The sequence below is a fragment of the Dreissena polymorpha genome, chromosome 6, assembly GCF_020536995.1.
Source record: "Dreissena polymorpha isolate Duluth1 chromosome 6, UMN_Dpol_1.0, whole genome shotgun sequence".
NCBI classification, from domain to species: Eukaryota; Metazoa; Mollusca; class Bivalvia; order Myida; family Dreissenidae; genus Dreissena; species Dreissena polymorpha.
In genome coordinates this window covers 115,648,194-115,672,062 of record NC_068360.1, presented here as the reverse complement: position 1 = coordinate 115,672,062, position 23,869 = coordinate 115,648,194, and the positions used below count along the sequence as shown (strand labels likewise).

General features: G+C 36.2%; 1 protein-coding gene and 1 pseudogene across 1 annotated transcript in view; one reads left to right on the top strand and one right to left on the bottom strand.

The window, feature by feature from the left end:
* The window catches only part of LOC127833254 (uncharacterized), a 182,598-nt gene that overhangs the window by 7,591 nt on the left and 151,138 nt on the right, over nt 1–23,869 (top strand). The gene's annotated exons all lie outside the window — the stretch shown is intronic.
* LOC127836019 (S-formylglutathione hydrolase-like) lies at nt 147–18,071 on the bottom strand (annotated as a pseudogene).

The following is a 23,869-nucleotide window of genomic DNA, read 5'->3' as shown; positions in this document are numbered from 1 at the left end:
AACATGCCACTTCCAATATAAAGAAGTGAAACTCATATGCACAAGTCCATTCAATGCACAGCCTTTATTCAACATGGTTGTACAATCACCTTCAATCCAAATAAAATCATAATAAATAAAATCAAGACAGTGCCGTTTTTGCAACTGCTGTTGGTTTTGCATTGTCATTCACTGTAAGAGAAACTTGGCGTGGTGGTTGATGTGTTCCTCGATGAATGTGGCGATGAAATAGTAGCTATGGTCATAACCCTGGAATGAAAATAAGGAGACAAATATTAGCTCACATAGGTTGAACATGTGATGTTTGTAAAACATGTAAAACACATATAACATGAAGCCAAGTGTCAATCAAATGTGCAATTGTTAAATGGTGTTGAAATATTGCTTTCCCCGAGTGACCTTGACGTTTTTTGCTCTATTGATCTCAAGATTGATACAGGCCTTCCTATACTAAATATTAATCAGCACACAAATGACCATATGTTTAAGCGGCTTGTTCACAGATTTATGCATTTTCAAACAATCCTGTCAAATAAGCTTACTATTAACCCATATATGCCTAGTAGACTTTCCCATCTTTCTAAATTGGATCAATTTATTTCCAAAATTAGGGATGTCTATAATATTCATTTCTATATTTAGGTTATTTCTTACAGAAATTCCTTAAAGCAAACAGCGCAGACCGTGACGAGACACTGCATCATGCGGTGTCTCATCTGGGTCTACGCTGTTTGCCAAGGCCTTTTTTCTAGACGCTAGGCATAAATGGGTTAAAGCTCTAAGTGCTTTAAATAGTGTTACTAACTACAGTTGCAAGAAAAAAAGTAGAATAAAAGGTTTTGCCTTCCCCAGGATTTGGAAACTGGACTTCTTGAATCAAAAGTTACACCCATGACCTTGACCTTTTGACATCAAATTTGCATGATTGTTTGTCAAAGAATTCTCTATGTAGCATGCAGAAACAAATTGGTTTACATTTCATCTAACTAGCACCTTGTGAACTTGACAAACTGTATGGCGGGTAGGTGCACAGCAGGATACTCCTAATATTTCTAAGTGGGACATAGTAATAATAAAGTAACAGAGACAGGCAGCATAGCACAAGAATTACTTTTATGGCTTATTTTATGCAAGGCAATATTTGTAGTGGTACAGATTATACAATTTATTTCTTTAACTTAAACTTTAAAACTTTAAAGGTTGTAAAAACAAAATAACTACAAGGTTACCTCATGTATCCTCATATTGATTGGCACATTGTTGGACGCACATTCAGCTGACAGATTGTCAGGCAGGAGTTGTCCTTCCACATAGAAGTTGTCTGCCTTTCCCTGGTCAACAAGCATGTTAAGGGCAGGACCAGTGTACTTCTTCACCAGTTATGTGGCATCATACTCCTGTGGCAAAATACATTAAACACTTGAAATGGCAAGCCATTTTACTTGCTTTATTAATATTTGATATATTGGTATTTTTATACATGATGATGATGATGATGATAATGATGATGATGAGCAAAATCACAATGCTTTGATGATCATGATAAGTGTCATGATAACAACTGCAATAATGATGGTGACCATGACAATGTATGTAAATAGATTGAATAATATAAACAAGAGGGCATGAAAGGCCCAAAGTTGCTCACCTAAGATAACAAGATATTATTGGGACAAATCTTCTGACCGAGTTTCACGAAGATCGGAAAATAAATGTGACCTCTAGAGTGTTAACAAGGTTTTACTATAGCCATATATATATATATATATAAGGAAAAATGTCCCGCCCCCTGGCAGCCATGTTTTTCAACCAATCGGCATCATTTTTGAAATAATTCAAGATACTATCGCGATGAATCTTCTGACCAAGTTTCATGAAGATCGGACAGTAAATGTGGCCTCTAGAGTGTTAACAAGATTTTACTAGAGCCATATAAGGAAAAATGCCCCGCCCCTTGGAAGCCATTTTTTTAAAGCAAACATAATTATTTTCAAACTCATCCAAGATATCATTGAGACCAATCTTCTGACCAAATGTCATGAAGATTTGACAAAAAATGTGGCCTCTAGAGTGTTAACAAGGTTTAACTATAGCCATATATAGCCATATAAGGAAAATGCCCCGCCCCTGGTGGCCAGGTTTTTAAAGCAACCAAAACCATTTTCAAACTCATCCAAGATATCATTGGGACAAATCTTCTGACCAAGTTTCATGATGATCGGAAAATACATGTGACCTCTAGAGTGTTAACAAGGTTTTACTATAGCCCTACAAGGAAAATAGCCCCGCCCCCGTGGTGGCCATGTTTTTCAACCAACCGGCATCATTTTTGAACTCGTTCAAGATATTATTAGGATGAATCTTTTGACCGAGTTTCATGAAGATCGGACTATAAATGTGGCCTCTAGAGTGTTAACAAGATTTTACTATTATAATAACATTAAATAGCCATATAAGGAAAAATGCCCCGCCCCTTGGCGGCCATGTTTTTCAAGCAAACGTAACCATTTTCGAACTCATCCAAGATATCATTAAGACAAATCTTCTGTACATATTTCATCAAGATTGGACAATAAATTGGCCTCTAGAATGTTAACAAGGTTTTACTATAGCCATATAAGGAAAAATAACCCGCCCCTGGCGGCCATGTTTTTCAACCATCCGGCATCATTTTCGAACTAGTCCAAGATATTATTGGGATAAATCTTCTGACCAAGTTTCATGAAGATTGGACAATAAATGTGGCCTCTAGAGTGTTAACAAGATTTTCCTTTAGCCATATGTAGTCATATAAGGAAAAATGCTCCGCCCCTTTGCAGCCATGTTTTTCAAGCAAATATTACCATTTTTTAACTCATCCAAGATATCAGTGGGACAAATCTTGTGAGCAAGTTTCATGAAGATCGGAAAATAAATGTGGCCTCTAGAGTGTTAACAAGGTTTCTCTATAGCGATTTAAGGAAAAATGCCCCGCCCCCTGGCGGCCATGTTTTTCAACCAACCGGCATCATTTTCAAACTCGTCCATGATATTATTAGGATAAATCTTTTGACCATGTTTTATGAAGATCGGAAAATGAATGTGGCCTCTAGAGTGTTAACAAGATTTTAGTATGGCCATATATAGCCATATAAGGAAAAATGCCCCGCCCCTTGGCAGCCATGTTTTTCAAGCAAACGTAATCATTTTAAAACCATTCAAGATATCATTAAAACCAATCTTCTGACCAAATTTCATGAAGATTGGACAATAAATGTGGCCTATGAAGAGTTAACAAGGCAAATGTTGACGCCGCACAACGCACAACGGACAACGGACGATGGACAAAAAGCGATCACAAAAGCTCACCATGAGCATGTTGTGCTCAGGTGAGCTAAAATAGGTCACTTGGAATTACTGAATCTCTAATGAAAATCAATATACCACCAAGGTTGTTCCATTCGATTTTCCTGTCAAAGCCTTGTTAATCGATTGATCGATCATCCTTAAATAGGTCAAACATGATTTAAAATACAATGTGCCTTACATTAATCGTTAGTCCTTGCAAGTATTGGAAAGGTCTTGTATGGGTAAAGATAATGTGAAATGCACTCACTGCTTACCTGCCATTTAGACTGGTCCCCTCCAAGATATCCTGTGAAAGCTTTGATCCCTCATTGTGCTTTGATTGGGTTGGAGATAGGGCAAAAGCACTCACTGACTATAACTTGTCCGGATTCTTCAGTGCACAGATGAGTGCCCCATGACCTCCCATACTGAAACAGCAATTATTTATAGGATTTTTTGTATAGCAGAATCTCAGTCACATCATGGCAGTTACTTAACCTATTAGCATTGATACTGAGTGAACATGGTTAACTTGTACAATGTGTATACAGTGCCAGCAAATGGCAACTGTACTACTTGAATCAGACACCAATCTCCGTGCACGCTATGTGGCAAGAATGGAAATTGAACTTTGATTTGGAATGTTTACATAAGCCAGAGACAGAGTCAAAAGCTTACGCTGACAAATGGATGAAAAGATTGGTCAGCCCAGAGACAAGTTTAACTAGAAATGGCGCGGCAGAGGCCGACGCGTATCCCCACGCAGCAGGACTGGTAATGGGGTCATGCATACTTGAGATTGACCGCATTTTCATAAGAGATGTTCAGTATTAATTTGAAGTGAATTGGTGTAGAAATGAATAAGTTAATGTAAGATAACATAAAACGAGAGATGTGTTTGTCAGAAACACAATGAACCCTCCTGCACCGGTTCGATTTATTTAAAAAAAAACAAGAGCTGTGTTCGTCAGAAACACAATGCCCCCTACAGCGCCGCTTTGAAATAAAATTTCTATTTATCATTTGGCAGGTATGGAAATCATCTCCCTTAAAAGCTTATTACTTCCCTTGGATTTTGTTTTTTGACATTTGACATTGAAGGATAACCTAGAACTTTCGCCACTCAAAATGTGCAGCTTCATGAGATACACATGCATGCCAAACATCAAGCTGCTATCTTCAATATTGCAAAATTTATGGCTAATGTTAAAGTTTTCGGACAGACCCACAGACTGACAGACAGACAGACTGACTGACAGTTCAACTGCTATATGCCACCTTACTGCGAGAGGGGGGGGGGTCTGTAGACAGTCAAAAATGACCAAGTCAGACATCGCTGACTACCAAGGCCTGTGGTTTATCAAAGAGATCATTGCCACAGTTCATCATGGATCTATGGACATAAGTCCACGGGTAAGTTATGAAAACTACCATTAACAAATTAGTACAGGAAATAAATGATAATTATATCATTAAAAAAAACCTTTGACAAATCAATCATTTAAGTTACAAATAAACAATATACAAAATCTGTACAGTAACTGTGAAAAGAACTTAAATTTTTGGTTAGGAAATATATAATCTGAGATTCATAATTATATAAATGACTTCCCTTGAAAATAATTGTCTCTAACAAATCTCTATTTTTAGTACAAAATAATTATAAGCCACTACGGTGACTGTAGATTCACAGCTAACCTTCAGGTACCTAAGATACTTGTATGCCCAAAAGTATCATTGTGTGCTTGGCTTGACTATAAAATGTCATTTTGATTATGTTTCAGTTGTATGGTTTCATATAATTATATATAAAATTTCAATATATCACTATAATTATACATAAAATTTCAATATATCATTTGGCAGGTTTAGAAATTATCTCCCTTTTAAAGCTTATTACTTCCCTTGATTTTGTTTTTTGACTTTTGACCTTGAAGGATGATCTTGACCTTGAACTTCTACCACTAAAATGTGCAGCTTCATGAGATATACATGCATGCCAAATATCAAGTTGCTATCTTCAATGTTGCATAAGTTATGGCCAACGTTAAATTTTTCGGACGGATGGACAGACTGACTGATTGACTGACTGACTGACGGACAGTTCAACTTCTTCCAGGGGCATACACAATAATTTGGCTGGTTCATTACTTACCTCCATTTAAAGCTTATTACTTCCCTTGATTTTGTTTTTTGACTTTTGACCTTGAAGGATGATCTTGACCTTGAACTTCTACCACTAAAAATGTGCAGCTTCATGAGATATACATGCATGCCAAATATCAAGTTGCTATCTTCAATGTTGCATAAGTTATAAGTTGCATAAGTGTTGTTTTTTTTTAGCTTTGACCTTGAAGTATGACCTTGACCTTTCACCACTCAAAATGTGCAGCTTCATGAGATACACATGCATGCCAAATATCAAGTTGCTACCTTCAATATTGCAAAAGTTATGGCTAATGTTAAAGTTTTCGGACAGACATACAGACTGACAGACAGACAGACTGACTGACAGTTCAACTGCTTCATGAGATACACATGCATGCAAAATATCAAGTTGCTATCTTTAATATTGCAAAAGTTAGGGCCAATGTGCCATACCGGGAGCATAACAAGAGCTCTCAGAGGACAGCACGCTCGACTAATCGAGTGCTTGACAGTATAACGTAAGCCATCATGGGGAAAGTGTTCATATTCAATAATTTATTAGACGATCCTTCAAAAATAAAAAAAGGAAAACAAATAAAAAAAAATTAAGGGGGGTAGGGTGGGTTGAGAGGGGGTATACTTTGGGGTGTGGTCATTTGTTAGATCACGCCGGGTATGCGGATACGTTGATAACCGATTGCACTACGATACCAGATAACAACAAAAGTCACGCGAGAGAGTTGAGTTCTTTAGCTTGTTTGCATTTATGTTCTGTTAGTTTGGTTTTCAGACACGTAAAATTGTTTGGTCGATTAATGGTATAGTACTTCGAATTGCGGAGCAAGAAAGTCATGAAGAAACAGTTGATTATTAAAGAGAGATAAAATTTCATCGATAATCCGTTATCGTCATGAATTCGATTATCAGTACGTATTTCAACAAAATAAAAATACTTGGTAATAAATCAAGAACGTGCCAACTAATCGAAATAAAAGATCAATATGTCTATTAATGTTACAACATGTTAATTTTTAGTTGAATAACGTGTTTGAGGAAATTCAAATGTTTTAAGAGTCGGATGCCAAATTTTCATCGACACTTCTTTTACCGATCATCTCAAAGACAATGGCACTTCGATTCCAGATAACTCGACACTTTTTACCAGATATAACACACTCTATTTAGTGAATCAGAAATGCAGAATTTGCTGTAGAATACTGATATAGTAAGCAGGCAATAAATAAAAAATGTATGTACTGACGTGAATTAAAAACGAATTACCAAAACATGTTCTTATCCCTTTGGAATATGATAATAAAAGCGAAAGGGAAGAGTAAAGGGAAGTTGTTCATATAAGTAGAGCTAAATATAAAGGTAGTTTTCAAATCTCTTTTAAATTGTGTAGCTACGATTAGTATCGTCTTCGTGATGCGATTCTAATGAGCACCAATGACAAAGGATTTTATTATGTGTATTGGCCGCTTTAAGACCCCTTGCTCCCCTTATCTAGAGTCGTGCTATAAGTTCAATTGAACACGGTCGTGTTGATCAACATGATCCGTTGTATTTTCAATTCTCTTAATCTCAATTTACCACTGAAAAACAAGTTTATTATTTAGACAATTAGACAATTATTTTCGGACGTCACTTGAAGTATAGTACTTCAGAAATAAGCATTTGAATCTTATTTAAAAATTGTACTTACAATGTAAATTATATAAAATAATAGTAATAACAACGCCCTTGGTTATATTTTACATGTGTATGTAATTACGTTATACATAGATTTCCAATGTGTCGGGCTTGACAATGTAAATTGATTCGTACCTCAAAATGTTTGGTAAGAATACCCATAATATACATAAATGCATTGCAGGTGGAAGATAAAAATCGGTTATCAGAGTGCCCAATTTGTTGAAAGTCTCTGTTATCCGAAGTGCCCTATATCGGGAATCAAAGTATCCGCAACTTCATGAATACCACCTATTAAAACATGCTCTATCTTCGTTTACATTTTATTGAATACTTTCAAAATTTCAGTAGTTGAAGCACAGTGATTACTCTACATGCTGGAATATCAAACAATTTCTTGCAATATTTCTAAGTAGTTTTATTTTGTTGAAATATTTACTGTTTATCTAGTTTATGCTGTTTTCCGACCGAATTTTCATTTTTTTTTGGAAAAACCTACCATTCTTCCGTGATGTTTTTCTTTACAATATAAAAGGATACACCATTTATAAACTCGACCATACGTCTTGTTTAAAAACTAATCTTTATGATATAACTTTAAAAAAAATGATGAACTTCCCTCTCACGCATGGCGTTTGATGTTATCGGGCATCGAAGTGAGTGCCATCTGTTATCAAAGTATCCGCATACCCAGCGTGTAGATGATGTTTCAAAAATAAAACAAGGAAAACAAAAAAAAATAGGGGGGTAGGGGGTTGAGAGGGGGGTATAATCAGGGGTGTGGTCATTTATTAAGATGATATTTCAAAAATAAAAAAAGCAAAAAAAACAACAATTTTTTTGTGGGCGGTGGGAGGTGGGGGGTGGGGGGCAGGGAATCTTGGGTGGGGCATGGGGTATTGTTTGGGTGGAATCCGTTGTGGTATTCAGGTAAGTATTGTTTTGTCAAAGTATTAATAAAATCTTATCATAAATAAAGAAGTAATGGCAATTAAAGCAAAATGTTCAATTATCTTATTTAAAAAGGGGCCATAATTCTGTCAAAATGCTTGATATAGTTGTCTGCTCTTGTTTATAGATTGGGGTCATGTTGGTGAAGAAGCATGCAACATATAAAAGCAATATGTCAAAGGACATAGGAAATATTTGGGGTAGTACACAAACTTTAACATAGAACTATCAATAATATGCATATTCTAAGTATATAAAGGGGCAATAATTCTGTCAAAAAGCTTGATACGTTTGTCTGCTCTTGTTTATAGGTTGGGGTCATGTTGGTAAACAAGTATGCAAAATATGAAAACAATATGTCTAGGGACATAGGAAATATTTGGGGTAGTACGCAAACTTTAACATTTGCTGCATATTCTAAGAGTAAAAGCGGCCATAATTATTGCACAATGCTTGATAGAGTTGTCTGCTCTTGTTTATAGATTGGGGTCATGTTGGTAAACAAGTATGCAAAATATAAAAGCAATATATCAATGGACATTGAAAATATTTGGGGTAGTACGCGAACTTTAACATTTGCACGCCAACGCCAACGCAAACGCCGACGTGAGTAGGATAGCTCCACTATATATATTTCATATATAATAGTCGAGCTAAAAATGAGTAAAATCTCTGACCCGGCCCCACCCCAACCCCATAACTTTGGACCCAGGGGTCAGATCAAAATTCCAAATAGTGCAGGGTCGCACATATACTCATAACTAGCATGTGTGTAAGTTTCAAGGTTCTAGTGCTTATAGTGTAGGAGGAGAAAGTGACCAGGACGGACGGATGGACAGACACATGGCGGAGATAACCACACTATCCCCACGCTTTTTTTAAAACAAGATAAGAGGGCTTTCGGGATGGACCCACAGACATATGAACCCTTAAAGTGCTTAATTAGCAACATGTGCTTAGGTGAGCTAAATATATAAAAGTGGGATCCTTGTCCACCACGAGGTGATGTTTTGCAGATAGGGTCACTCTCCCTACGTAAAATGTTAAGGTCATGCATTAAGGTCAAAGGTTAAGTCTTGCTAAAAAAACTTGTCAAGACTGTACGTCATCATTTATCATACAATTTTTAAATAGCGTTGAAAATGTATTTACATCTGTCATCATTTTAATGCATAAGGGTACTAATCGTGCCGCTTGCACAAAATAGAAAAGTGACAGGCAGGAACATATGATTACATTTCATGTTGCACTTAATAAAAAAATGTTTTTGTGTTGAAAAAATGTCCATACAAGTGTAACAAACTTAGTTGGGAAATGAGTGCATATTTGATTTTGTTTTCTTGGTGATTGAGTTAGTTTTACTCTTAAAGATATGACACATTGCAAAAGGCACATGAAACTTCTCAATCATTTGTATGACTAAACCCATTAAAATAACGTTTCAATACTTTTGTTCACATCTTAGGAATGGAGCCTTTTGCCCTCATTTTGGAGGAAAGTACTGTCACTTAGGAGATCATTTAATAGCAATTAACCATAACAATTTCAAGATTAACTTTTATGTCTGTTGTGCACACACCTGTGACCAAATATGGACATTTTGTCCGGCAAACTGCTGAAATTGGCATTTATAACTTCAGGCAACTGAAACAAAGAACATATATATGAATTGCTAGTAAAAACTATCGGCGAACATTGAATGGAAACACTTAAAACAAGAGCTGTTAGAGGACAGCGAGCTTGACTATAAAAGTGCTTGACGGTATAACGAAAGCCATCATGGAGCAATTGTTCATATCCAATAATTTATAAGACGATTTTTCAAAAATAAAAAAAGGAAAAAAAAATTGGGGGGGTAGGGGGGGTTAAGAGAGGGGTATAAGGTGGGTTGTGGTCATTTATTAGACGATCGTTCAAAAATAAAAAAGGGGAAAAAACATTGGGGGGGAGGTGGGGGTGGTGGGGTTGTGCAGGGATTCTGGGTTGGGGCGTGGGGTATTGTTTGGGTGGAATCCATTGTGGTATTCAGGTAAGTGTTGTTTTGTCAAAGTATTAATAAAATCTGATCATAAATAAAGAAGTTATGGCAATTTTAGCAAAATGTTCAATTATCTACGTACAAAAGAGGCAATAATTCTGTCAAAATGCTTGATACAGTTGTCTGCTCTTGTTAATAGGCTGAGGTCATGTTGGTAAACAAGCATGCAAAATATGAAAGCAATATGTCAAGGGACATATTAAATATTTGGGGTAGTACACAAACTTTAACATAGATTAATCAATAATATGCATATTCTAAGTATAAAAGTGGCAATAATTATGTCAAAATGCTTGATACAGTGGTCTGCTCTTGTTATGCCCACGCTTTTTGAAAAGCTTGGGGATATTGTGGTTATCTCCGCCGTCTGTCCGTCCGTCTGTCCGTCCGTCCTGGCCACTGTCTCCTCCTACACTATAACCACTAGAACTTTGAAACTTACACACATGATAGCTATGAGAATTAGTGCTGCAACAATAAACCGGTATATCGGTATATATCGCAATACGCAATCCGCATATTGTATTGCGATACGATTTTCATAATACCGGTACGAACATTTTACAAAAATGTATTCACATTTCATCCAGAAAAGCCATCCGAAATAATGATATCAATGTAAACAAAACAAAGCGGTGTAAATAATTTTTTTACGTAAAAATAGCATTCTAAAAAGTGTATTATACGGAGTAGCGTTGTTACATGGGAGCATTTGTTCGATGCTTTTGAACAGATTTTCTTTGAATTAATTGTGCACAACTGTAAATGTTTCGTTCAATTCTGAATTAAGCATTATTAAATTTGTAATCCGAATTTCGAAAACAGGCTTCCAAAGGGCCAGGTTCACGAAGGGTTGAAAAATGCCCTGTTTCAGAATGAAATGAATTTACTTTTATCTTATAGGGCAAACTATTGTATATAGGAAAACAACAGATTTATAATAAGTATCGCTTTGTTATGGTTGCTATGGCAACATGATGCGTACGTGAGCATATTTGTTATGGTATATAAAATCAATTGCAAACGTATATATATACATTATACGTCATCATGAAAATTATAAAATTGTACATGAGTATTGAAAACACACAGCATGTTTAAAAAAAGCAACAAATAGTTGTTGGTTGTCATGGTAAGGAGTAAGACATTGACATTTTTGTATATTTTTTGTCAAAGAAATCAAAGAATATAAAGTATAATTTAACATGCACAGCATACTTTGCCTATGGCATACCCAATTGATCGGATTATATGCAGGTACATTTTAATTAATAATTTCTGAAACTACAATTGTTGTTTCCATTGAAACAATTTAAATGCATATGATAAATATCACTTTTTAAAGTAAATATCGATCGGCAAACAAAATAAACCGAACAACTCAAATATATATGCTTACGCGACAATACAAAATTCTAGCGTCAAATAAAAAGTGCTTTATCCTTTGTCTCAATAAAAAGCGCGCGAAAATTATGCAGGTGTATTTTGTGTTGTATAAAAGCGGGAACATCACATTAGGCGATTAACGTGTATTCAGTGGGAAAAAAACGCCCCGGTTGGACGTGATTTCATCACATCTTTAAATAGTAACATATTCCAAAATGTATTAGATACATAAGATAATTTGCAAATGTTTGTGTTTCTTGTAATTCTTGAGCACATTTATAGTAAATATTTACCATAATTTGCTATAAAACTGTAATGTACGGGATTATCGGGTAATTGGCAAGTTATAATTCTAGTACAAGTTAGCAATATATTGCGATATATTGCAATACGGGTTTTTGAACTGACAATATATTGCAATACGGTTTTTGGCGTATTATTGCATCACTAATGAGCATATGTGCGACCCTGCACTATTTGGATTTTTGATCTGACCCCTGGGTCAAAAGTTATGGGGGTTGGGGTGGGGCCGTGTCAGAGATTTTCACTCATTTTTTAATGTTATTTTACATTAACTTCTTCATTTCTACACTGATTAACTTCAAATTGATACTGAACATCTCTTATGACAATACCGTCAATCTCAACTATGCATGGCCCCATTACCAACCCTGGGGCACCCCGCCCACATAGACCAAGCCCACCCAAAATTGCTTTTTACTATAATTTCTTCATTTCTACACCGATTCACTTCAAATTGATACTGAACCTCTCTTATGACAATACGGTCAATCTCAACTATGCATGGCCCTATAACCAACCCTGGGGCGCCCCGCCCACATAGACCACACCCACCCAAAATTGCCTTTTACTATTATTTATTCATTTCTACACCGATTAACTTCAAATTGATACTGAACTTCTCTTATGACAATACGGTCAATCTCAACTAAGCATGGCCCCATTACCAACCCTGGGGCTCCCCGCCCACATAGGCAACACCCACCTAAAATTGCCTTTTACTATAATTTCTTCATTTTTACACCGATTGACTTCTAGTTGATACTGAACTTCTCTTATGACAATACGGTTTATCTCAACTATGCATGGCCCCATTACCAACCCTGGGGCGCCCCCTCCCACATAGGCCACACCCACTCAAAATTGCCTTTAACTATATTTCTTCATTTCTACACCGATTCACTTCTAATTAATACTGAACTTCTCTTAGGACAATACGGTCAATCTCAACTATGCATGGCCCCATTACCAACCCTGGGGCGCCCCTGGGTCAAACATGTGGCGTGGGGATAGGCGTCGGCCTCTGCCGCGCCATTTTTAGTTTGTAGGTTGGGGTCATGTTGGTAAACAAGTATGCAAAATATGAAAGCAATATGTCAAGGGACACAGGAAATATTTGGGATAGTACGCAAACTTTAACATAGATTTATCATTAATATGCATATTCTAAGTTTAAAAGGGGCAATAATTCTGTCAAAATGCTTGATACAGTGGTCTGCTCTTGTTAATAGGTTTGGGTCATGTTGGTAAACAGGTATGCACAATATGAAAGCAATTTGTCAAGGGACATAGGAAATATTTGGGGTAGTACGCAAACTTTACCATTTGCACGCCAACGCCAACGCTACCGCCGACACCAGGGCGAGTAGGATAGCTTCACTATATATGTTTCATATATAATAGTCGAGCTAAAAATGAGTGAAAAAAGAGGGCCATGGGTCTTATGGCGCTCACCTAAAACCCAAAGGAACTGGACTATTCTGAGAAAGTACCAGGTGTTTCATGAAGATTGGACCAAAAAAGTAACTTCTTGAGTATTAACATGTTTATTTTGTATTTGACCTAGTGACCTAGTTTTTGAGCTCACATGACCAAGATTCAATCTCAGCCCAGATTGTATTGGGACAAATGTTCTAACAAAGTTTGATGAAGATTGACCGATAGATGTGACTAATATAGCGTCAACAAGTCTTCATAATAGCCATATAAGGAAAACTGCCCCACCCCCTGGCAGCTAGGTTTTAAAACGAACCTGAAGAAAGTTTAAACTCAACTGGTAAGTCATTATAAAAAGTGTTCTGACTAAGTTTTATAAAGATTCGACCGTAAATAGGACTTCTAGAATGTTTACAAGGTTTAACTATAGCCATATTAGAAAAAATGACATAATCAAAAAAAAGGCGGATAAAGGGAGACAATTCAAAAAGTGCATTGTTACTGATTGTTCCTCGTTAGCCCCCTTGTGTAAAAACTCAATCTATTTTTAGTTGTGGCGACCTTGATTTAAAAGTCTGATAAAGGGAGACAATTCAAAATGTGAATTGTTACTGATTGTTCTTAGTTACCCCCCTTGTGTCGAATTCAATCTTTTTTCTCAGTGTGACCTTGACCTTGGAGATATTGACGTTTATCTTAAGCATGGCATACCGTCCAATGATTGTGAACAAATGTACCAAGTAATTTTAAAAGCTCACAATGAATGACATAGTTATGGCCTGGACAAGATCATTTATGGCCATTTTTTACCTTTGAACTCAATGTGTGACCTTGACGTTGCAGAAATCAACATAATTCTGTTGCATGACACACCGACCAATGATGGTGAACAAATGTGCCAAATGATTTTTAAAATCTCACAATGAACGACAAAGTTATGGCCCGGACAAGCTTATTCTGCCCGCCAGCCCGCTCGCTGACATTTACCAATCTAATTACCAGTTTTTTCCTTTGGAAAACCCTGTTAAAAATGTCCCGCCTCTGGTCTTTCAACAGACCACAACCATTTTCAAACTCATCTAAGATTTCATTGGTAAAAATGTTCTGACTATGTTTGATAGATATTGGACAATAAATGTGTCTTTTAGAGTGTTAACAAGGTTTTACTATAGCCATTTAAAGAAAAACTGCCCCGACCCTGGTTGCCATGTTTTTGTACCAACCCAAACTATTTTATAACTAGTCCAAGATATCATTATGACCTATGTTCGTAGCAAGTTTCATGAATATTGAACTAAAAATGTGACTTTTAGAGTGTTGACAAAATTTTACACAAAAGTCATAAAAAAGCCCCACCCGCTGGTGGCCATGTTTTTCAACAGGCCAGAACCATTCTATAACTCATCCAAGATATCATTCTAACAATTGTTCTGACTAAGTTTCATGAAGATTGGACCATAAATATTAGTGATGCAATAATACGCCAAAAACCGTTTTGCAATATATTGTCAGTTCAAAAACCCGTATTGCAATATATCGCAATATATTGCTAACTTGTACTAGAATTATAACTTGCCAATTACCCGATAATCCCGTACATTCCAGTTTTATAGCAAATTCTGGTAAATATTTACTATAAATGTGCTCAAGAATTACAAGAAACACAAACATTTGCAAATTATCTTAAGTATCAAATACATTTTGGAATTTGTTACTATTTAAAGATGTGATGAAATCACGTCCAACCGGGGCGTTTTTTTCCCACTGAACACACGTTAATCGCCTTATGTGATGTCCCCCGCTTTTATACAACACAAAATACACCCATACTTTCCATGCGACGTTTTTCATGTCTGCATATTTTCGCGCGCTTTTTATTGAGACAAAGGATAAAGCACTTTTTATTTGACGCTAGAATTTTGTATTGTCGCGTTAGCATATATATTTAAGTTGTTCGGTTTATTTTGTTTGCCGATCGATATTTACTTTAAAAAGTGATATTTATCATATACATTTAAATTGTTTCCATGGAAACAGCAATTGTAGTTTCAGAAATTATTAATTAAAACGTACCTGCATATAATCCGATCAATTGGGTATGCCATAGGCAAAGTATGCTGTGCATGTTTAATTATACTTTATATTCTTTTATTTCTTTGACAAAAAATATAGAAAAATGTCAATGTCTTACACGTTACCATGACAACCAACAACTTTTTGTTGCTTTTTTACAACATGCTGTGTGTATTCAATACTCATGTACAATTTTATAATTTTCATGATGACGTATAATGTATATATATACGTTTGCAATTGATTTTTATATACCATAACAAATATTCTCACGTGTTTATCATGTTGCCATAGCAACCATAACAAAGCGATACTAATTATAAATCTGTTGTTTTCCTATATACAATAGTTTGCCCTATAAGATAAAAGTAGATTCATTTAGTTCTGAAACAGGGCATATTTCAACCCTTCGTGAACCTAGCCCTTTGGAAGCCTGTTTCCGAAATTCGGATTACAAATTTAATAATGCTCAATTCAGAATTGAACGAAACATGTACAGTTGTGCGCAATTAATTCAAAGATAATCTGTTCAAAAGCATCGAACAAATGCTCCCATGTAACAACGCTACTCCATATAATACACTTTTTAGAATGCTATTTGTACGTAAAAAATTATTTACACCGCTTTGTTTTGTTTACATTGACATCATTATTTCGGATGGCTTTTCTGGATGAAATGTGAATACATTTTTGTAAAATGTTCGTACCGGTATGATGAAAATCGTCGCAATACAATATGCGGATTGCGTATTGCGATATATACCGATATACCGGTATAGTATTGCAGCACTAATAAATATGACATCTAAAACATTTAAATGTGAACAAGGTTTTACTATAGCGATATAAGTAGAACTGCCATGCCCCTGGTGGCCATGTTTTCAAAAACCCGGAACCATTTATAAACTTGTTCATGATAATATTAGGACACATGTTCTGACCACGATTCATGAAGATATGACAATAAGTGTGGCCTCTATAGTGTTAACAAGGTAAATGTTGACGACAGACGGTGGAAAAAGGTGATCACAAAAGCTCATCATGCGAAGGTTGTTCTCAGGTGAGCTAACAAGAGCAACGCATAATGGGTGCCACGCTCAGGTACGGGTGCAGTTTTGAACAAGGGCTGTTTGTAAAACATGCATGCCCCCCATATGGACTGTCAGTTGAAGTGGCAGCCATTGTGTAAATACGTTTTTTGTCACTGTGACCTTGACCTTTGACCTAGTGACCTGAAAATTAATAGGGGTCATCTGCCACTCATGATCAATGCACCTATGAAGTTTCATGGTCATAGGCCTAATTATTCTTTAGTCATCATCCGGAAACCATTTTACTGTTTCGAGTCACTGTGACCTTGACCTTTGACCTAGTGACCTGAAAATTAACAGGGGTCATTTTCCAGTCATGCCCAATGTACCTATGAAGTTTCATGATCCTAGGCGTAAGTATTCTTGAGTAATCATCCGGAAACCATCCTGTCCTACCGACAGACATGTGCAAAACAATATACCCCCTCTTCGTCAAAGGGGGGCATAATAAATAAAAGCTTGTCAGAATCATTTTTTTAGAGGTCACAGTGACCTTGACCTTTGACCTAGTGACCCCAAAATGGCTGTGGTGTGTATAACTCATCAAGGTGCATCTACATATGAAGTTTCAAAGTTGTAGGTGGAAGCACTTTGATTTTAGAGCCAATATTAGGGTTTTAGCACGACGCGGACGGCGGACGACACGACATAATGAGCTGGCTATGACAATACCTCGGGTTTTCTCCGAAAAGGCCGAGCTAAAAATAAATATATTGAACATAATAAAAACACAAAACAACGTAAAAGAAATGCATCATTTCCTATAAATCAGTATTATCATAAGTAAATAAACTAGAACCAGATACATGTTGGCAGCATGTTGATCCTATAGTCAATAATCAGAGTACAGTATCACATGACTTTTATGGGGTTCCCAAATAAAAATTAATAGATGCAACATAAATAGATGCAAACACTATGGTAAGTGGTGTTTTTTTTCAAATAACTTTAAAAACGAATGTTCTTAAGAATTTCAACAAGTGCACAATAGACAGATTGTTATGCTGTTTATGGCAATGTGAGCACTGTTATGCTTCACGCAATGTTAAATTTTGTCACCGATTTCAGAAGCATTCAAAAAGTTATTCTTTTACTTTAAGATATTGTCACACACTGCAAGAAAAACTGTCTTTTATGCACTAAAGATTTTTGCAAATGAGTTCAGCATAAATTTCTTACATTTTCAAGTTGGTTACAATAATTCATATAATTAAAAAAATAACAGATGAGAGCAGTAATTATGTTTTTCAAGCATTCACATTTACTGAAAGTAATTAGAATGATGAGATAAATGTTGTTTTAAACTAAATGGCATTCATTGAGCTTGTCTGGGAGGTTTGTGAACTTGTTGCTGGTATGTTATTGAGTCTTATTGGTTGTTTACACATTTCGTCTCTATATTGTGAACATTTATGGAGGTTTACATTTATTGTGACAGCTTTTATCAAGCAGAACATAAGCATGATAGACAAAAAACTGACACTTTTATTGTCTTACAAAATAAGGTTGCTTAAACATTTATAAGTTCATTAAAAGGCTTTAATTCAAATCTTGCCTACCTCCTTTGTAACATATGAAAACATGCGATAGTAAGTCTTCCATTTTTTTTCTGTTCTCAAATGTGGCATTTTCAATTCGCAATGAGATTTTTAATGACCCTCGTAATGCGAACATGGATCTTATTCGATATGCGCCCATCATATAAATAGCCCACTTAGCCTGCGCATCTCTCAGTCCGGTCAGGAGAAACATGACATATTGAGTGATTGTATAGCGAACAGCATCGCCTATGACCTGACTGCGCAAATACATATGTTGGGTTTAACAAACGCTTGCCGAAACGCATAATACCCATTTTCGCATAACGGGGCTATGAACGTGTGATTTAAATGTGTCGAAAGAAAACTGCGTTTAAATCAAATATCAACATACGATATATTTCGATAGTGAAGAAAGATAGTCATAACAAGGCATGTGAGGACACATATGATGTGCACTCCCGTAGTATATTTTAATCTACTTACACTAATGTGTGGTTTGACAATGCTAACACACATTTCATGTGGTGAATATGCAACTTACAAGTGAAAAAAACAACAACATAATAGTTTTACTTTTGTTTTCATTTTATTTATTTAGAAAAGTAAATTGCAAACTTTATTTCAAAGTCAGCGTATACGCCGACTACATTTTTAAAAGATATGTCTTGTTATATTTAGTTTATTTTTTAGTTTTAGCGAGTATAAAGCATTTTTGAGGTTGCCTATAGTTTGACTGTAGTAGTTGGTGAACTTATATCCAACGTTTTATATATTGAGAACTGTGAATATAAACAAGCTTAACCGTCTACTAACCTTCTACTAATGCGTTGCTAGCACCCGTAGATACAAAAGATCACAAAAGAACGTTTCCCAGAAATCCTCGCTGTAGAAGCAAGAACGAGGTTACGAAACAGATCATTCGTATTATGATTATAATAAATTGTTTGTTATATTCGGTTTTAGCGATGATGAAACATGTTTTGTCTATCGTATCCCTGAAGTTATTGTTGAAATTATGTTCAGCGTTTTATAAATGGAGTATATAAATAAGCGTAAACTCAAACTATTGCGCTTTTTTCCCGAATCTATTAATAGCCTCAAATTATGAATGACCTGAACTACGTCATTGAGATGTATGTGAGAGCGTAACCTATTGCGTTGTTATCACCCGTGCAATTGGACTCTCCTTTGTTTATCGACAGCCACATCTATTAATAGCCTCATATTATGAATGAGCTGAGAAAAAATACTACGTCATGAAGACGGAGCAGAAAATGGACTATTTTATTCATTCATAAACAATACCGCGACAGGTTTAATACAATCACTGTTTAATGATTCTTTTCTATATAAGCTACGTTCGAAACTATTACATTTAACACGATATTCACGTACTGTTTCCATTTGTTAATGAAAATGGATGGAGAACTCAAACATCTTGCATAAATTATACAACTCTTTCTCGCGCGGATACGGCATGTGTGGAGCGTAGTTGGGCTCTCCGTAGATAAGCCGAACCGATTTGAAATTTGAGTAACGATTTTGTCGTTCGCTTCGCGAACAACAAAAATGAAAACGCGACGCGCTTAGAATGAAGCGTGTTGTTTCAAGATTAGTGAATCACTAAAGAACGAGAGGCATATTATGCATGTTCTACCATGTCGTTAAATAATGAATATGATTTAGATATGTGAATGAAAACAAGCCGCTTTCTTTGTTTTATCGTTTATTGTAGACACGACGTTTTTACAACAAAATAATCGTAATCTCTTTGATTTGTGCATAACTATTTTTTAACATATATGATCGGAGCCATGGTAAAGTTTATTAATGTACATGTCAAGTACAGATCCTTTTGTATATCAACACACTTTTTTCTATCGATTTTACAAAATGCGTTTAAAATCACAAATATTATATTATATATTCTGATCTTCATTGATAAGTTATGTTTGTTGTGAAAAACAGCAATGCGACAGATAAGTTGCTTATTAGTAAAATCATGAATTATGGTTATAATGCACTCAAAGTCTATTCAAACCCAGTTATAAACTATGTGCTGTCTTCGTCAATAACTATATGTAGTGTTTCTATTATTATTTTTGTTGTTGCTTTTTGGTCAGGAACATTAAAAAGGGGCAAAAACAACATAACATTAAAGTTGATCAATTTAAATGAACAAGAGCGTTATAATGTTGGATCCCGACAGCCGTCTGACTGCAATTTGCATTCATGAGTGCAATCATGGACTTAATTTCATTGATTTAACAAAACGAAATCACCGCTAGCATATTACAAACATTCGAATTAGTTAATATGTTGTGTTAAAACTTAGATTTAGTTCGTATAAGCGGGACCTTATGCTCCCCGGATTCGATCCAAAAATATAATGTAAGGTAAGGCGACATAATATTTTATTACGAATAATTATTCATTATTCGCATGAATGTAGAATCACTGCATTCTCCGTTCCCTTTTTAGTGGCTGTTAAAATCATCAAAAAGTAGTGAAATGTTGCTGAAACCAATATAATATAATAACGCATTTTAAACCGAGATCTTATACGGCTGGTGTTGAAACCGATGTACTTAATTTACAATAAACCGTCTGCTATTGCATACCATTATTAAACGTGTCCCTTATGCACAGTTAAATACTACATATTACGATAAGACTTGAATAGTCTTTTTATAGAAACCGTTAACGTGCTTATGATTGATTTAAGTTAAGGACCCATTTCATGTATTGACAAATATGTCAGTCAGTTAATCCAGCGACCCTAACTCTGCATCCGAAAGAAGATGAGGCATGGGCAATACACAATGATGAAGTCCCAATGGTTACGTCACACGGACAGCCCCGCTAGATTTTAAATGTCCCATACGACCATTTAATCTTTTATTAAATCTACGTAACCTTCCAAAGCCGTGTACGGGCGTTTTTACAAAATAAAAATCAGATATAACTCAATGACAATAATAATGTCGATGCATTTTATCATTCACAACAAACTTTTTATTCGCTATTTCAGCGTGGCTGGCAAATCTGCGGAGGGTTCTCCCAAATCAACGCCGAATGTCGTGACGTCGACAATCACACGTTGACGGTCGACGCTTTGTCTGGGCAGCTTGCAGGCGATATCCTAGATGAACCATGTACCACAGCCGGGATATTCTGTAGAGACTCCGACCAAAGTAAACCCCGCAAGTGTGCTAACTATGCAATCCGGTTCATGTGCTCTTGTAAGTAAAACGTTAATGAATACATTACTAGCAACTTTCAACGACCGGCTCATCTTTATTTTTAATTAGCCATGTCTTGATGTTGTTCAATGAACACACGAGCATTGAGTGAGTGAGATATTGACTGATTGCGTGAGTGAGTGAGTGAGGGCGGGAGAGACTTAGTCCAAACCGCTCTATTTATTAATATGACAAAAACACATAACGCCACAAAAAGCTGAGAAAAAGTTTGAATTTTGCCCTCACGGACTAAGCGAAGTTTGATTATTGTGTGAATGAATTTACACCTTTAAACTGTATCATATCTACCCGTAGTAATACGGTTAAATCAAGGTAAGAAAACACTGTGTTCCAACATTTAGATGAAGTTGTATACAGCTGACACCGCATATCGTCATATTTTTGCAATGTAGTGATGTTTTACATAAATATGAGCCAAAAGCACTGTGAAAAGGGATATAAGTCCGCAGTCCGCACAGGCTAATCAGGGACGACACTTTCCGCCTAAATTGGATTTTTGCCAAGAAGAGACTTTCTTTAAACGAAAAATATCATAGGAGCGGAGAGTGTCTTCCCTGATTAGCCTGTACGGACAATTTATGTGTGTTTGAAAAAGTAACCATATTTATCAGTAAGATTGGTCAATTTTTTTTTAAAACTACAACCAAAACGAACAAAGAGTACTGACGAATACGTAACGATAATGAAAACACACTTTTTTACATTTTATTGATCCAGGTTTCTGCAACTCAAATTGGACATATATTTTGCGATTATTTTACTATGTTAAATTGATGTTTTTGATTTATATTTGCTGTTCTTGTGAACAAATATACAACGATAATTGTTTTCATATTCTGAAGGACAACTTATTTCCGCAATATCATACGCGGTCGGCTTATATTCTTTCTCATGCGTTGACATTGAATTATAACTCGATTAACGAACTCGTGGGTGATTTTTTCACATTAGAACTGCAAACCGTTTCATAGTGACCAGTAATCGAAAATACTTACTCATACTTACTCATACTTTTATGTATTAGCTATTTGAGTGCAATTTGTTTAAAGTGATATAATTCCAAAGTTCGTTTTTTACATTTTTAGCTATCCCGGACAGACACGCGCCCCCAAATATTGACGTCATAGGTATTGTCGCTTGTCTCTCCTCATCGCGTGCGTCGCCATCTTTCACATTTCGCGCGTCTGCCGTCGGCGGCGTCGGTCGGCGACGGAAGTACTGGTTTCCGGCAACAGCAGTAGTGGGTCTTGCGATCAGGCAGATCTACCTCCGTCGTATTCGTTTCTGTTCGGAGACACGGTGAGGAGTATAAGCGCGATAGAATTTCCATCGTAGAACTCGAAACAGAGTATGAAGCATACAGTAGCATTAAACGCGGAGAAACTGTGCTAGACATACATGAAAACCAGTCAGTTGTTTCCTTATCGTCAGACGCACTTCCGGCTGGGCCAGCAGCCCCTGAACCGGGATCTAGAAGACAATCCAAAGCGGGGCGCCCTCTGTTTCCCAATATGCACATATCAATATATGAAATAATGTCTTGTCCGGAGTCGCGGGAATCTCGTGACGTCTCACGGACGCAAACGCCAGAACTTAGCTACGCGTGCACTCCACCGCCGGATTATAAAGACGCTGTGGTAGTTCTCCGTTCAGGGGAGATAAATACTAACTACTAGTATATACTAGATGCCAAGAAAAGGGAAGAGTTACATTAACCGGATTTCAGTTAATTGTGTTCATAGTGTGTGTCTAAATAAATACTCTCTGAGCCATTGTGCAACCTGTTTATAAAGCGAGTTTCTGTTATTTCTATACCTGTTGTGTTATGACGGAAGACATATTTCCTCAAGATACGTTGTAAAGCAATCGGGACTCCTCGGACAATTCCGCCATAACGGCGGTGTGGTGTGGACCACTGTCCGAAGCGTTCAGATTGGTTGTAAAGGTGAATATTTGGAGCAATTACCGAGACATCCACTTTCGTGTGTGAAAGCTCTATGCTCACCTATTACGATCTTATTATGGTTCAGCTGTCACGTAAAGTAGGTTAATTTTGATAACTACTTGGTGACTGTTAGTGCAATTTGTAAACAAAATCTTGTTTATAGTTCGTATTTATACAAAGGCACACGTATTTATAGGCTGTGTTTATGATAATAAAATTAATGATACTGCATTCGGGTAAATGCTTACTTTAAATTCAGTTTTGTGCAATTGGGAATGGTTTAAGACACTGTGTACACAACCACTTAACACGGTTGAATACAACAAAAAACGTCATCGTTATGTCGAAGAAAAAAGTCGCAAAATGTTTTGGATAAGCATTTGTATAAGTCTGTATTATCTATGTAACAACCGGCATGTGGCAAGCTCAGACCGAGAGGGCATAGTTCGAACACAAATCTTGCAAACGACTACAATTGGATGTACCTTGTTACCACCATATTCTAATTGACATAGATAAAATATGTTTTTTACTTATACTTAAATTTACTATGCCAAATAAGGTGTGTGGCTTTAATCTTTAGTGCGAAATCCTTATTTTTCAAAAGTTTCTCCACATCAAACATATTAAGAGCTTGATCTGTTCTTTGGTAAGGCGAGGTCGTTTTACTTGATATT